The sequence below is a fragment of the Varroa destructor genome, unplaced genomic scaffold (genome assembly GCF_002443255.2).
Source record: "Varroa destructor unplaced genomic scaffold, Vdes_3.0 BEIS01000007.1, whole genome shotgun sequence".
NCBI classification, from domain to species: domain Eukaryota; kingdom Metazoa; phylum Arthropoda; class Arachnida; order Mesostigmata; family Varroidae; genus Varroa; species Varroa destructor.
Window position 1 is genome coordinate 16,489,012 of NW_019211460.1, and position 16,668 is coordinate 16,505,679.

Here is a 16,668-nt window from a genome sequence, read left to right on the forward strand (position 1 = left end):
GTAGTATCACCTGACCACGTGTCCGATAAGTTAGAGCTGGAACCGTTTGCTTTGGAATATTCGAGCACTATTTTGAATGTGAGAAGTTCTACCCAGTTAGTCTCCAAGTGAAGTCTAAGTTGCGCTTACATAGCGTGCGGCTTCTTGGAAGAGCTGCTTGGCATTTTACCTATAAAACAACACGCTAACTGGAGGTTTCATGTCGGCGGCCGAACTTTTAGCCACGATAATTGAGAGACACTGCTTTCCATCACAGCACGCTTATCTGCTCAAGGAAGAACGTGAGACACACTGCCTTTAGTTTCCTTCCTTGTTAGAAGGGAACGGCCTTGAAGTTGTTGACGCCTATAGTGGTGTTATTAGCTTACAGAACCGACGAAGGTAAGTGGTACGAGTCCCATGCAACGTTCACAACCACATGTTATTGCCTGATCTACCCGCTACGTAGTTTACTTGCTTCACAAAAAGCAGCAGACTTTTTTTTAACTGTCAGTCTATGAGGCCTGAATAATACATTGGCATTGAATTCTAATCGTGTCTCTGTAACACTCTGCCTGTAAGATGGTGAAACGTAGTTAATAAAGGATTTAAAAGGATGGAAATGCTAGGGTATTCGCAAGTTTATCGAGAGGGCTCATGCTGAAAGGGCCAATTTTTCTGTATCTGCTAAAGGCTCCTGGCTGCTTAAAGACCCATTGAGGGGGCGGGGTCGTTGAGGGCCGAACTTGTAGTGCGCGACTGATCGTGGTGCGGTTTACTGTTTACAAAAGAGAGTGTTTTCCTTTTCAGGAGTGCCACAAAACGGTCTTTCAAATCAGACAATGTGATCCCAATCAAATTACCTTGTACTTGACAATAATTCGCTAATGAATAGTAAATAAGGTATAAGTAATACCATAGCATTAAAACAAGATTAGCGTGTTTCGTGGAGATATGGCTCGTGCAGTAGGATATCCCCTTTCATAATGGACTGTTACAGAAATGTAAAGTTATTACTCAAAGGGAGCATTACGACTACGCGATAATTTTTTTTTTTATGACACTCGAACTTTTACTTAAACTTTTCCTAATTTTTCCCGGATAGCTATGCAGCTTGCAAGTGTGGTCGTCATGTCATCCTAAAAATGTAAATTTCTTACAAAGGAGCCTTTTCTAAAACGCATAGTGTGAATAGTAATGCGTCTTGCGATCTAATGCGTCTCTACCTAAGAAAGATGAATTGTGAGCGTTCTCTGAATTGCATAAAAACAGCTCTCTGAGCGACTTCTATAGAAATGAAGAGAACTAATTTACCTGATGTGTCGATCAGTGCTCCTTTACATTATTAATAACTTGTTTTTCTGGTGGATAGGAAGATTAGTCTATGAATAAACTAGCATTATGCAAATGCACTATGACCCCTTTGTCGTCTCCTTTTGAGCTTTTGTATTGTACCATCCAGTTAGCAATTCAATATTTGGACAAAAAAAAAGGACACAAATTATATATAGCGTACGTAGAAGATCCACGTATAATTATTCAAAAATATTCTCTACATATATTAAAGCGATCCAGCTTAATGCTTGGCTTAAGCTATTGCTAAGCTGAAGGACCGCGCTTCCTACCACTCTGATGGATAGTGTTTTTGTCGCTTGGATATATTACAATCGGTTGCGTTGGGGAACGTTCACATCATCAAATAATCGCTGGCAGAGGCCCACGCGACAACACGTTGCACGTATTTAGAGCCTTTTAGAAGTCTTTTAAAAAAAAGTCTTTTAAAGCTGCTATTTTGTTACCGAATAATTTATGTCGCACATATTCAATGCGACTTTACTTTTATTCTGCTTCGGCCATAATAATCCCAGCGTAATAGATCTATAGAAAGAAGTATTTTGCTGGCAAATATGACGTTTTTACGTGCGCCTAATCAGTGTGCGGAAAATCCGAATTTAAGGTTGTTACAGCTAAGGTAAACTGATGTCACGAATGTTTTTTAATTATAGAGGACTACACTCTAGAATTCAAAGTATGAAATTATTGAAATAGTCCGTAGATTTTCCAGAAGCTAAAGACGTCAGGGGCTCTGACAATTTAGCCACGAACTCCCCTAGACGGCTTTCGCCTTTATACGCGCATAGTATATAAGCTCTGTACAAATAAAAGGCAATCGTTTTGAAGGGGACCCACAAATTCAGCTGTGCTGATCCCATTTGTATCTTCCTATATGTATTGTGGATTTCCAATTCCATATATATATATATATACATACACATATGTGTGTGTATGTAGGATTCCCGTACTTCAGCTCTCACATAGCCTTGTCGAGTGGTGATGCCACATCAAGTGTCTTCTGACAGGTTTTCATCAGATGTGGCCCGCTACGCGTGACGTAATGAGGTATCCTTGGACATGTCGTTTTCGACGTGACCTTAAAGAACGATTGCTTCCAAATTATGCACTAGTTTCATCGGCGTGCTGAATTGTCTTTAGCCTTTGACGGTATACCGTAGTAGTTGTGCACTCCTGTTTCTAAAATGGGGTTCTATTGTAGCTCTAACAGACACGGTTCGCTTATCAACGTATCATCCTGTTCTTTGTAAACAAATACATAATTCCATATACTAGAAGCAAATAAAGATGCTATGGTAAAGGGCGGATCTAAGAATTGTTGTTGAAGAATCATTCAGCCTTATTTATTTGCAAATTTTGGTAAACGACCTTAAACGCTCTGCAGCTATTTATCATACAGTGAAAGCACTATAACGTGTATTGCTGGGACACGATTGTAATTTTTGTTTACTATACTGACAAATAGTGGTGCTCAGGCTTTCTATCAAGATGCCGTTTTCCACGTGGGCCACTTCCGAAGACGGCTAATAGTCCATCTGTAGAAGCAAGGGTTCTACCCAAGCTATCAGCTGTGGGAACAGAACATATTCACAACTAATCAATATATGAACTAACTATACTTACTATATGTATACATTTGTATATGCGTGTATATATAGAAGCGATTAAGCACGGCAGAACGATACACATTTGTACATCGATACACATTGCTAGACACATGTGTACAAGCATTGAAGCACAGCCAGTGAGCTACACCGAACTCTGGCCAGATATTTCTATCTTGGTTCCGCTCTATTCTCATTGCACAGTACCGTGCTTCTTGATGCTAAACTATTCTGCGCGCACCCAAAAATGGTTGCAATTTGGGCAGCTGTGCACGAACTTCTTCAGACACTACTAGGTCCACTGGTATCGTGCCTAGTATCATTTGGGTGATCGCGTTTGCTTGGTTCCTTTCTGGCAGCTCAAAGTAGCGCTTGCCGCTACATTGAGGTCTCCACTAAGATACTAGTGGCAGCATCAATCATGCAATGGCTAGCGGCCGCAATTTGCACGCTCTACAGGAGAACGCACTTGACGAGACGCTTACATACATACGACGCACGTGCGAACCCATCATCACTTGTCCTGAGTGAACTTTGGAGCAGCTGAATGCTAAAGAGTCGCCCTTCAGAGGCAACGCATTGGAGACGGATGTGGAGAACGCTGTATGAACAGGACGAGGATGAACAAAACTTTTCGTTTTTTTTTTTCTTCTGCAGCTACTCTATGGTCTCCCGTGTGAGAAAGCGAACGACTGGAAAAATGGACTTCAACTATTGGTTAACTTGACGTCATTGGAAGCATTTTTTTTGTCGACAAAGAAAAATGATATAACGACTTGTACAATAGACAACTGTAGTTGTTCATTACGTCACTGCTTTCTTCTGTCACGTCGACAACGCAAAAATAGTGGAATTACACACAGGGCTAAAGTTAACCTGTTACTTCGTCCATTAGTAAAAGGTGATTTTGAGTTCGGCCATAGCACAACCATGTGAGTAGGGTTCATTCGTGGCGCTAATAAAACGCAATTGAACTTTAGGAGGTCGGACTATTTGAGCGAGTGTATCTCCATTGCTTGTAATGGTTTGTATTTAGATCTTGCCTTCTAAACGTAATAGGCTCATTTAAACGTTAGGTTGATTTTTTGTTCTCATGTTTAATCATACGATCGGACTAACGCATCAAGTAAATAATATTTAAGGGGTGGCAAAGTAAATTGTGTTACAGGTGACCATTGGAGACGAATCTACTGAATCAACATCAGTGTTTCAGCCGTGTGCAGCTGTGTGTCAACGAAAACTTTTTTGTTGACGCCTTCAACACTCGAAGTGCATCATCAGCTCCGTGTCAGATCTATGCAGCAGGTTATTGCAATCTTTACTTACCGCATTTGATTCTCAGCTTGAAATGTGTCAAGTGAATACAAAAAGTTCATACTTCATTTGACTTAACAATTACTTACTTCGTTTTCGTGGACGAGGTGCTCGTAGGTACCTCATATTCAGCGGCATAATTATATACTTCTGTCCATTGCAACGCAGTCACGCAAACGGCCCACAATCATTTAAGTTAGTATGTCTAATAGAATGACCAGAATATCTCATTGTATCTTCGCGATTCCTTCTATTATATTTATGTTCCACTCTCGATAGAATTTATTTAAGTGGCCTAATACAGACTCGGGTGTACGTTCGAACTTTCCCTCAGTTATGTTACATCGTTAGAGCTTTAGGACGTACCCTAGCTTCTTTATTTTGTTGCTCTTTTTTTTTATGACCATGGAATGCCTTGGCGATCTTAATGTTTTGCGCACACCGGTGTTTTCTTTCATTTGACCTTCTTTTCCCTTTCTTCCTTGCTACCTGCTTTTGTGTCGGTTTATGTTACTGAAAATACACAACTCGCACACATTTCCACGCTATTTGCCCGTTCCAATAAGCGTGACGCCGTTTGCCCCAGTCCCAGAGCTATCAACGGTCTGCAAGTCGACAAGGTTTTCGAACAGCTCGAAACGCACGGTGATAGGCTCTGAACACTGCTTTGAGCGTAGTGGACTTGCGGCGAAAAAAGGGCGTTTTTCCGAAAGCTCTTCTAAAAGCGGACCCGAAGTTGGAGAAGGAGGGAAACTGGTGGGCAGGAAAGCACTTCTTCTGCTGTGTATATTGGAGTACGCCAGGAGCGGGTGTTATACACCGGCAATAGTGACAATGGTTGTGTTCACTGGAACGCCAAGAATCCGTGCTTTTCTTTTTTGGTCCTCATCTTTCTTGACGTTCCCCTGTTGTGGCACGTGGCCGCGATGGTCGCTGGCCACGGTGGCGTCGGATGGGCTGTAGCGGATCACCATAGATGGGTGGCGGCACGGAAAACCTCCATGCAGACTTACGCTGTACTGCCTATGGGTATATATGTAACTCTATAACGTTTATGTATGGGCTAAATTCCGTAACAGGCTTGCTACTACAATGGACACATTCGAACAGTAGCACGCCATTACACTGCACGACAAGACGTCGATGGCACACTGCACGTCTGCGAGGCTCTAGTCGATTTGTCGGTTTGCTAGCCTACTCTCTGAAAGCTATACTGCCGTTTCAAAAAACCACGGGACGAAAAAACTCTTCGATAATGTTTTCTATTCCTCCCACAACCGCAGAGAGAAGTGCTGAAAAGGGCGCATTTGGCTGTTGCTGTATGTACGTTGTTTCGCGTCATGTCGTTCACGAAAGCGTAGGCCAGTTTGATGTCAGGACCCTGGTTGTGCTATGAAACGGTACTGTAAACCTATGTAGGTGAAAACCTAATCAGGCTTTTCACGAGGAGAGCAGTAATAATTTGCAACAACTGCTGCGGGTAGTTGCGTTTCTACACATACTATATAGACGTAGTAGGTCCCCACAAAAGGCCATGTTTTTCAATATATGTTCAGCGTCGCTGGCGGATATTATGCTCGATATTTTCTGACTGGTATAATGTTCGATAGGTATCGATCTGGTACGATGTTAACCGATGAAAAATAAGCAGAAATTAGAAGATGTATTGACTTTTCAGTATAGCGAACTGTGGGGAACATCATGTTAAAAGTGTTATGTCTACATGGCCATGATCATGGATACTGAATGGCAGACGTAAATGCTATGTTAAATAAATCATATACGAGACATTTTCCTACATTTGCGTAACATATATAGGTCAAATAGTAAAAATATGCTATCCGTTTAGTTTTCACATAGCTTTACACAATAAAAGAGTCATTTTTCGCTGATTGGACGAGGTTGCGGTTGTCTAGATACGCCAAGCTGTTGGGATGCAACGAACGAAAAGCGGGTTGCTAAATTTAAAACGAGAAACCGAAAAATGTCTTCAAGATTGAATGGAAAAGTCACAAGGTCGCTCTCTAAGATTGCTGCTGGAACTAATAGAGAGTTTGAAATGCTGATATTTATATCGTGAATCAAATAGAGGCGTCGATAAAAGCCAATAATATAGGGAGTTAGAAGAATCGATCTTTATGCGACAGCGCTAGAAGACAGAATAACTAATTCCAGGAAATGAACAAAATAAACTTCAAGGAAACCCATTCATTACAACTCCCATATCGTAAATGATTCTCGGTTGGTACGCTATCCCTGAGTTAGGATCAATGAAACATAATACAGGCTCAAGCAGCAAATCAAACGACCTGTAGTCGGTAGGGGGTTTATTTTCGCCGATTTTCAACACTATTCCAAGACACCTTTTGGCTTATGGAGATAAAGACTGAATTATGCATTGTTCACAAGTGTATGTTACATGACGAGAAATGCGGATTCATCTCGCTTAGGTGTGTCCAACTGTTATGTTTTGTTTCTACTTTTGCGGCCTTCTTCTTCCGGTTTTCCCTGTGCAGAAGTCGGTTTGAAATAGAAAAAAAATTTCGTTCACTTTTAACTAGAGCTAGACCTCAAAGAAAGGATATCACCTGCTTTCGAAAAAGCAAACTTTTAAATTGGCCTAATCCACCTGTCACAGCGATCTGTTCTCTACTCTGTTCAGACGTTGAAACTGAAGATGATTTCGATCGTTTGTGGGAATGCGTTTTAGCTGCCTAGATTAACTTATCACGTTACCGATACTCATCGCTAATGAACTTTTTTTTTGACTTCGGCAAAACAAAAATCGATATCTATGGCTGTCAAAGACGAATAGATGCCAAAATCAAAACATGAGGTTTATTGCTTCTCAGGAAGAGAAACGTAACTTCAAAAGCGTAAAAAAAAACAGTAAAGACAGAGAACACGAACTTGATGCGGTGCCTAAAAATATAACACGTTCCTATAGTATTTATTTATGAAAGCTTTTACTTCTTAGACGAAGTGGTACATGACGAACGCCTCTCCATAACGGCAAAGGTTGTCGTACCGTATTGAAATTCGCAGAAGCAACAAAGAATAATTCAGATCCTATCGTGGAAATTTCAGAGTATGCATAAAAAATTACACTAAGTTATAAAAAATAACATAGTTTAATTCAGAACTGTATCAACATCCGTCCAAGAAGAACAGAGGCAAAGAGACGGAGAGAAGAAGACAGAGGCAAATCAAGAGATGCTACAATGTTATAGGATCAGAGATTACAAATGGAACGATCGCCATTTCCGCGATTCAGCCTATTAGTGTCCAGATTGTGATAAATCAATTAGTTTACTTCGTCTCGAATAAAACTTCACTGTTTATTTAGGTTGAATTTTGGAGTGGCACAGAAAGAATAAGTAACTCTTGAGACTCTTCACGATACTGTCCTTATGGAAACGCTATGACAAAAAGTCTCGAGAGAGGAGTGTCTGAATGTACACCAAACACACGTTTGGTGTTATCTGATGTTCACTTCGAAAAAGCGTATTGTTTGATATATATTTGTTTCAAATAATTATATAAAGATACTTTTTCATATCTCTCAAGTTTTAACGGCAAATTATCAAGCTGGTGACATCTTGAATGATCGTATCGTACTCCCTCTATTTCGCTTTAATAATATACACCCAATAAAAATCACCGACCTTTGTTGTTAGCAGATCGCGAACGATCCCTATTCCCAAATAGCATTCGGGAGCGCTTCAGATATTTAAATCTACGCGGACAACCTCAATAGCTGCGGACGATGCTGTATTATTTGTAAATAAAGATTCGTTTTCGATACAATTCTCGTTTTGATTTGCGCTGCTTCGAAAAATAGAGCGGGCTCAAACGCCAAGGGTCCTTCAAATAATTTTATTAATAGGATAAGCTTAAGGAACATGGGCTAGCCGAACGCTCATCCTAGACCAGGCAAATTTGAAAATAATTGCTTTATTGTATTTGCTAATAAAGCATTTACTAAGACCATATTCAATTAATGTACAGAGACATTTTACAGTGCAACTTATAGGCCAGTTTATATCACGAAAATAGGAAGTAACGACTTAGAGCCAATATTTCCCATTAACGCAGCCGTTGGACCGTTATATAATTGGTCCTGAGGAACGAGTTGTTAAACTTCGCTATAAATATTCCTTTGCTTAGAAAATCGAACAGTGGCATAACGGATCGGTGCGCAATTACCATAAAAGCCTATTGAGAGATAGAATACTCTCGTAAAGGCTGTCTTGAACTTTTTGCATATTACACAAAGGTTGTCACTGAAAGCGAACGCGATACTGTTCAAAGTTCTAAAAACGCAACAAAGAATTGAACAGCTTTACAATGGGCGAATTTAGGAGTATGAGATTTTGATCCTCACAATTCGAAACGATATAGTTACAAATACTGATGTTTCACCGTAATGTAATTGATAGCATGTAAGAGCACAGGACGTTCGTACATTACGTCTGTCTATTCACTTTTCCTATGAATACAGACAAACCGTTCTTAGTGGTCCAATTATGCAGAGAATCACGGCCTTAAGTACAGCCACGCCTATTTAAGGCTTGGCAAAACGCCGTGGAGGTTAATCTCCTTGGCTAACATTGAGTTTTCAACGCTTCTTTACGCTCGTTGCCAAAGAACCTCTGACAGCCAGGATCTCATTGATCAACCTACAATGTCCGAATTGGACTAATTTGACTGAACAGACTCATCCGTGCTCTGATTTAAATGCAGACGTCAGCTCCGGTGGTATCTTATTTATGATTGCGAGTCAACAATGTCCCTAGCCATATAATAGATTCTTAATTACCCCAGCGACGCGTCGCTTTCGCCGGCCGTAGACAATGTTAGAAACTAACGTTAAACAATTAGGCCATGGTGAAGTACATATTAATTGCAAGGGTACGAGGAAGCACGTGCTTTCACGTTTTCACCATATGCAGAGGTGTACGTATATATTACAACATAAGATTCATACTTCACCCTTGCCAATTGTATAAGAAGGATAAATAAACACAATAATTGTAATACACGAGAAGACGTCGGCTGTTTTCTGCACGTATCGCCGCGCGAAATACGAATATATAATTAGTTATATATATATTTAGGCAATATAGGCACTACTTCCTACTTTTAACCTAATTAGGAAGTTTTTACGAAGCTTGACTTGATTTTCGTGTTGCAGACTGGTATAACGGCGAACTTCTAGTGGGGCATACGGCCGTTGTCGGGTCGGTTGTGGTGTTGTTGTTAGTAACAAACTGAGGCATTGAGACCAGTTGGCTGCTTAGTTGCACCCCGTTGCGTCTCCCTAAACGACCATTTTGGCGTGTTATCGCCTAAACACTTCGTCTGTTTATGTGGCATCGCTTTTACATTAGAGCGACCTTCGAACATTAGCTACTGACACATCAGTTTTAGTAAAAATCTCTCATAGGCAGCTATTCTACGCTGAGTGTACTCTTAATTGTTTATAGTTCATTCGAAACTAGCCATTTAGTGCTGTGCGAAAACACATGGACATGGTCAAAGACTACGATAAAACACATATTCGCCGAATATATAGGGGCTGTCCGGTAGGCCCTTACGAGCCTACCAGGCCTGGCTTCCTAATATATCTGGGCTAGACGATAGGGGCTCGCTATTTTAGCATGCTCTGCAGGCCATTAAAGCTCAAACGTTTATTTTAGTAGGTGTGACCTGAATACGGCATCTCAGCTGATAATATGCTAGAGAGAATACTGGGCTTACTAGAGGCAAGATGGTCCCAGAGGCTTCAGACAGTGCTGGTGGTGGAGATATGATGCGGACCAAGTCGATCCATTATTCAGCTCGTTAAAGTAAATTAGCTAAGTAATATGGCCAGTGGCAGTTTTGTACAAGTCTATTTAATGATGTACTATGTGGTGTTTTGCAAAAGCACAATTGATGTTGGCAGTTTTTTCAAAGCAAATGCCTGTAGTAGAAGGCAGTGCTATATAGATTTTTTTTTTGCTCTTTGATTTTTTTGGCGTCCATCGCGCGGTTATTTGACGAACGCAACGGTCCGTATTCCGAAAAATGGGTGCAGAATTGCGATGTCTATGCACCTAGTTAATCCACTGGCCAATTCGATAAGTGTACAAGCAACAAGAACTCATTTAAATACAATTTCGTACTGGAGAATTATTCATAGAGTTCTTCGAATCCGAAGTGTCCTTGTGTGTGTTCTCAGATGGCTATGCGTGGGTTAATCAACATCTTTACCAGTATTGTTATCTATTACGAACTTACCGTATGAGAATGATGGATCAAGCTATTTGATTTAGATTAAAATACTATTTAATTTGACAACGGGACGATATCTGCATGCGCTCATCTGTGTATGGGACGAATAGGAGCTTCTCGGGGATTTGCAACTGGAATCAGTTACAGAGCGACGGCGGTTATACTGTAGAAAACGAGATGATCCTTGTTAACGGAAAGGAAGGGGGTGAGGCCAAGCAACATGTCTAACGTCGACAATACAGTTTACTGCTTTACTATACAGCATCATAACCAGCCCGGTCAACTTCGACATCGAAAAAACAACCCAATTGCAACATATCGAAAATGGATTCTGGATAGTACCGTATCAGTCAGCCTATGGCTGCAACTTACTCCGAAATGGTATAAACAGCCCACTGACTAAACGGAGCAACTACGTCTATTCCCGTTTGCACGCTGGGCACGGGCCAGTAGAACTAAACGAAAAAGTGTCAGAGTAAAAAGGGGAAAAATCTTTGTTTGTTTACTTCTTCTTAGTGAAACACTGAACTATTTCAACTAGACACTAACCGAAAAATATTATCGATAAGCGCTGTTTTCAAGTACCTGAAACCCTCTTCTTCTATGTACAGTTTAACTCATCCGAGCGCAAATTGTGACGGAGATTGCCACTAGAGCTGCAAATCCAAAACGGTTTCTACCTATGTGACGACGTAACAAAAAGGACATACATACACAAAGGTAAGATAACTAGGTTTACTTGAATGGGAGGCAAGACCTAGACCGCGGCGAGGCTCTTCAAAAGGAAATGTGTTTAGGATAAATAAGAACGAAGGCTGAGGTCGGTATGGCTTCGACGATGTGTCGTCATAATCGGTAACATGTTTTTAGTCGCTGCTCTCAGCTTGGCTATTTCACCCATTCCTGCTGTTGTACCTTCTGCCGCGTTCACTTCTCACCTTCAGCTACCTGGTTGTTGCCGTCTGCTTGAACGAAGAGTCTGCTTCGGGTGGTATACTTACCCTCTTTTTTACACATACGCTTGAAGCGTACAGCCGACAAAACAGATCTAACACAGTTAGATATAGATCTCCCTCTCTCTGTCTCTCTTGTCCGACCAGCAAATTATCAAGGGGTCTACATTAACAAACCGTTAGACAAATAGGAACACAGAGAAGCAGACAGAAGCGCCGGTGCTTAAACGTACACATGCAAAAACAAATACACAAGCGCCACTTGTACACTCACAGCCACCTACGTTCAGATTTGTAATTACGCGGTTTCTTGAGAGGCGTAGATATACACTAACGTTTTGTATTACTTACTTTAAAATGTGGCTCTACGAAGCATACTGTTGACCTCGTCTTTTGCATCGTTCAGGCTTTTTCCTTGTTTCGTGAAGGAAAGGGCATTAGAGCCCTTAGTTTCTATTGTTCTGCTCTTCCGTTTGATCCATCGCTGTAGCCGTTGGTTTCGCCTCTGCTGATAACTTGTTAACGTAGCAGTGCTTGCGGGACGTCACATGCTAGCGAGTTGAACTCCACAGGAGGAGCGTACTTGGGACTTGGTGAAGGGAACGTTGTAACGACATACGTATGATAGATCTTCAACAGGCTTCTGCTCTTTTCGACATGATGGATAAGAAGAAGTTTGTTATTGATGGGCAAAGGTTATAAATAATGTGGCGCTTGCTTCTACTGGGCCTGTAGCACTCCAGGTTCCAATAGTTGTGCGTTGGCATGATCTTCGAACCTGAGATCCGGTGCCCTAGTCGAGGCATCGAAGATTCTCCCCTAAGGAAAAGTCGCATGGCGTAAGGGGTGTACCGTTTTGGCCGATGTTCGTTTATCGCTTCCGAACTCGTCCACCCTCAATCCGGCCTTCTCTATAGGCCAAAAACGGTGATTGGAACGACAAGCCTTGCTTGGGCAGTCGTAAGCTGGTTGATGCTGTTCCTACATAATATAATCGTATTGGGAGATGAGAAAGAAACACCTATCGTTGTCAGCTGTGCGCTACGATTGTGCCTCGATGTGTACTACTGGGATCGACTAGCTAATGGCGTGCTAAGCAGAATAGAGAAACCACAGACAGATATTTCTTTACAAACGCCTACGTTGTTAGAAGTGCAAGTTATGCCTGACGAGGAGAACGTTTTCGGTTCTGGGAAAAATTTTAGGACGACAGCTATGCGATAAAAGATAGGCGGTGACCCCCATCTCTAAATGTGACAATGACCACAGATACTATATACATGTATATTCGTTGATTTCGTTATATTAGCAAAAAGTTTTTAGTGGACGGGGGGCAACGGAGCATATTCCAGCTGACACCGTCCATGCACTGAAAGTTCATAACCCGACTGTGTGTAGACGTATTATCTGTGCTACATGAAAGGATCGCTGGACATTAGGAGTAGGATGTTGCAGGAAGAATATCATGGAAAAGCAAACGTTGACAGCAAGCAAATGTAGTGATGACATCTTTATTTATCATTTAGATTATATTTTACATGTGACAATATATAGAGTGAGTGCCTAACGTATGAACAGCTACGTCGTAATATTTGCCTGGGGCTTACGTACATTGTTGAGTGGATCGGGAGAACAAGTCCGAGAATGTAGGGTAGTAAATAATTTTTTTACGCATCGTAAGATAATTTAATAACATTAAACGAGTTAAGGAAGCTTAGCGCAGAGATGCAGACAGATGAGTGGAAATGTACTTTATGTATTATATGTAGGCAACTGCTGACCATTAGAATACAAATAAAAGATTGTAAAGATCATATACTTGTTGCAAGTTATGCATTGCGGGAAAATAAAGCTTCCACAGTGATATATTCACCGATAGATATTGATTGAACCTATATTAATCACGAAAAACAATTACGAAACCTCCTTAATACCCTCTGGGGTGATGCAGTGAAGACACGGTAACTTACTTTGCTTCCGAACACAAGCCGCAAACGTGTATTTTCAGAAACACAGAATCTCTACAAGTAGTTTTCTAATACCTAGGTGATTCCAATACCTGAGGTCGGCTCAGGTAATTTCAATTAGAATATCCGTTGTGCAGTTTACATTTTCTATGCCACAAAAAACCGTTTAATAAACGAACGTGCTTTTGACTCCTGTCATCAAATTTATATCGACCTCTTTTTGACGGTACGATCTCGCTCCCAAAATATATTTTGTACTTTTTGGACTGAGGCTCCTACATACTAATATGCTAACGCTAACAAAATAATGTTACGTTGTTCATTTGCCACTACTGAACTTTGTACGCTGGACGCATATCTCTGAAGTCGTACGTCTGGATATAAATTCAGTGGTTTTGTTTTACATAATTAGCCACCGCAATACCTCCTGCCTTCGGGTTCTTCCACAGCTTGAACCCGACATAGGTCCTATAGTCGAGGCCGACGCCAATATTGACCTGTCGGTTCCAGGGAAGGTTAGAAAACTTTTTCAATCTGTCCCTGCAGGCCTCCTGACTGTGTCAGAATGAAGGAGAGAGGCATTTGCCCTGTCTGCGTTGCAAAGAAGGTTGTCCAATGGCTTCGTATACACGGAATATGGCACCATGTGGGAGATCACACCACCGGACAAGCATTCAGTTTAACGACCGAGCGGCAGAGAGGCAACACCTCAAGAGGGCAATGGTGGCAAAAAGATTCGGTCTACTGAATCTTTTTTTAATAGGGAGACAAGAAGTGCTTTTGCATACGTTGCTGGACTGGTATGATCTTTCAGGACACTATGTGGGTCACGTTTATGGGTGGCCTGAGACTGTGCTACTGCAATATTACGAGATCTAGTTGACCACACACGGTCTAGCATGTTTCTTCTAATCTCATTCTTTCTGAGTTCGTCTCGCATTAATCTGGGCAAGGACCTAACTATTCTGACTTTGTAGTAAAAACCTGCGTGGCTAACTCACGTTATCTATGCCTTGAGCAACGAACTATGCGTGTTTATTGCGTCCATAGCATTTCATTGCTTCAATTGTAGTATACTAACATCCAATATGGCACACTTGTTCATTTGGGAACCAACTGCGGTACATTGTGCGACGTGGCATATGGACGGCGATGCAAGGTGTGCAATAGCTACAGATCAGTCTGTTTTGTATAGCTTGGTTTTGGTCCGGGAGTATACCTAACTGTATAGTAGTACTTTAGAAGAAGGCAAGGGAACAATTTGTCGATATTGGAATGAAAAAATAAAGACAGGGTAGATTCTTTGTCTGGAAAAGTCGGACACATTTTTGGATGTTGATATTGAACGAGTATGCATGTACAGGTAGGTATGCTAGGAATATTTGAGAGAGCCCACATCCACCTTAGAATGGCTGAGTCTTGCACTGGTGTGCAACAGAAAAGGCTCCAAGCTCGCCTTACTCAAACTTTGTGTAGCATGCATACATGTATACATCGGAACTGGATTGTAATGGGTACTCTGTGATACATCAATAAGAAATCATATATTCTGCAACGTCGTCTTTCTTTTCTATCGATTGAAACCCCATAGTGCGCTGTGCCGATTGCTGCACACGTGCGGCAGACTCATGAGTAGATATGTTCCCTTTAAGTCTCTATCGTTCACCGATCATAAGTTAAAGGTTTTAATTAGTATAAGGAATTAATAGGATTCAGACGTTTGATATCAGCGTTCATTTCGCGCAAAAATGAAGCAGTTAAACCCTAATACATTTTTCTAATTTAATGAACGCGCCGTACATTAAAAAAAAACAAGGGATTCAGAGCGAACAACTCAGAAATTATAGTAGCTATAATCTCAATCTCGCTAACCAAGTCCTTATATTTCAATATATTCAATATTTAATTTTACATGTTTATTATTTATGAAAAATTTTCAAACCCGTCTTCTGCACAAGAACCTATAGGATCCCACTCAGCGATACGACTATGTATTTCTTGGTTAGAGACTGATTGAGTTATTAAACGGACAATATGAGTATTTCTAGAAATAATAGCTGAAAGCCTTGTATAAAAAAAAAAAAAGTTTACTATTAGAAGAGAGTAGTAATTTACCGTTTTTTACAGTTACTACGCTTAGCAATTATCCTGATAAAGTGTAAATTGGCAAGTGGAGTTCCAACGCTCGGTTCTTTGGACGGAGGTCTTCTAAAAGCTTGATAAATATAAAATTTCTTGACATTTAAGTCTGTTTGTGGTTCCGGAGAGCCGATGAACGTAAACTTGAATCAATAACGCGGTTCCCCTATCAACTAAGGATCGACCGTCGACATAAGGAGTCCCTATAAACAGACAACGCTCAGCACTAAATGTAGGCCTATCCTGGGAGATCTAGTCATTTTTACAATTTCCTGTTCTGTTTCGATTATTCAATTGGGGCGTGCGATTTATCGAGGACCTGCCTCATGAATAGCTTAGATTGAAAAAACGAAACAAAATAATAATGGTCTTACGAATTTCATCGTTCTGTCAGGTGACTGAGTTACCGTCTAGATAGTAAGCTCCTACTTATTCCATTTAGTGATGTTTTTTTTTTTTGAAAACGTACTGTTTTTGAAATCTTACAGTTAAAAATATGTCACTACTACGACCGGAAATACATTAACAAGGGAAATTGGCACATAACTATTTTATCTAGTTTAAGATGATGTCGCTGTACCAGTGATAAACAAAGGGCGCGTGGTCTTTTAAACAACGAGTTTATAACACGGTATTCCCTTAACACGAATAAGTATTAAAAAGTCGTACCGCTTTTAATCGTTATTGTGATTGGAGAAGACTGGAAACGAATTAAAGTAAGCAAACCGTTGACAATTTAACATCTTTAGTAATGCGTAACAGCGAGCGTCAGAGGAACTTTGTTTATTAATCATCAATAAGTTGAACTGCAAAATAAGCATTATATAAGTTGCTCTCGTTTGAGACACTAAACCATTAGCCGTCGCTATTGTTCTTGTTGGGCTCTCTGAAATTTGTTTTTTTCCTCTGTCTCTCATTGTTCCTCATGATGCGTTACGTTGCTTGGGCGTCTGCCCGCCAAGGTTTACTGAGACATCGAAAGACAACTGCACATATCTCGGTTAAATTTTCTCAACGTTCGCTCTTTTTCGAATCCTTCTTAATGATGCGATCACCAACCCATCAGTGTGCACGTGTGCTGTT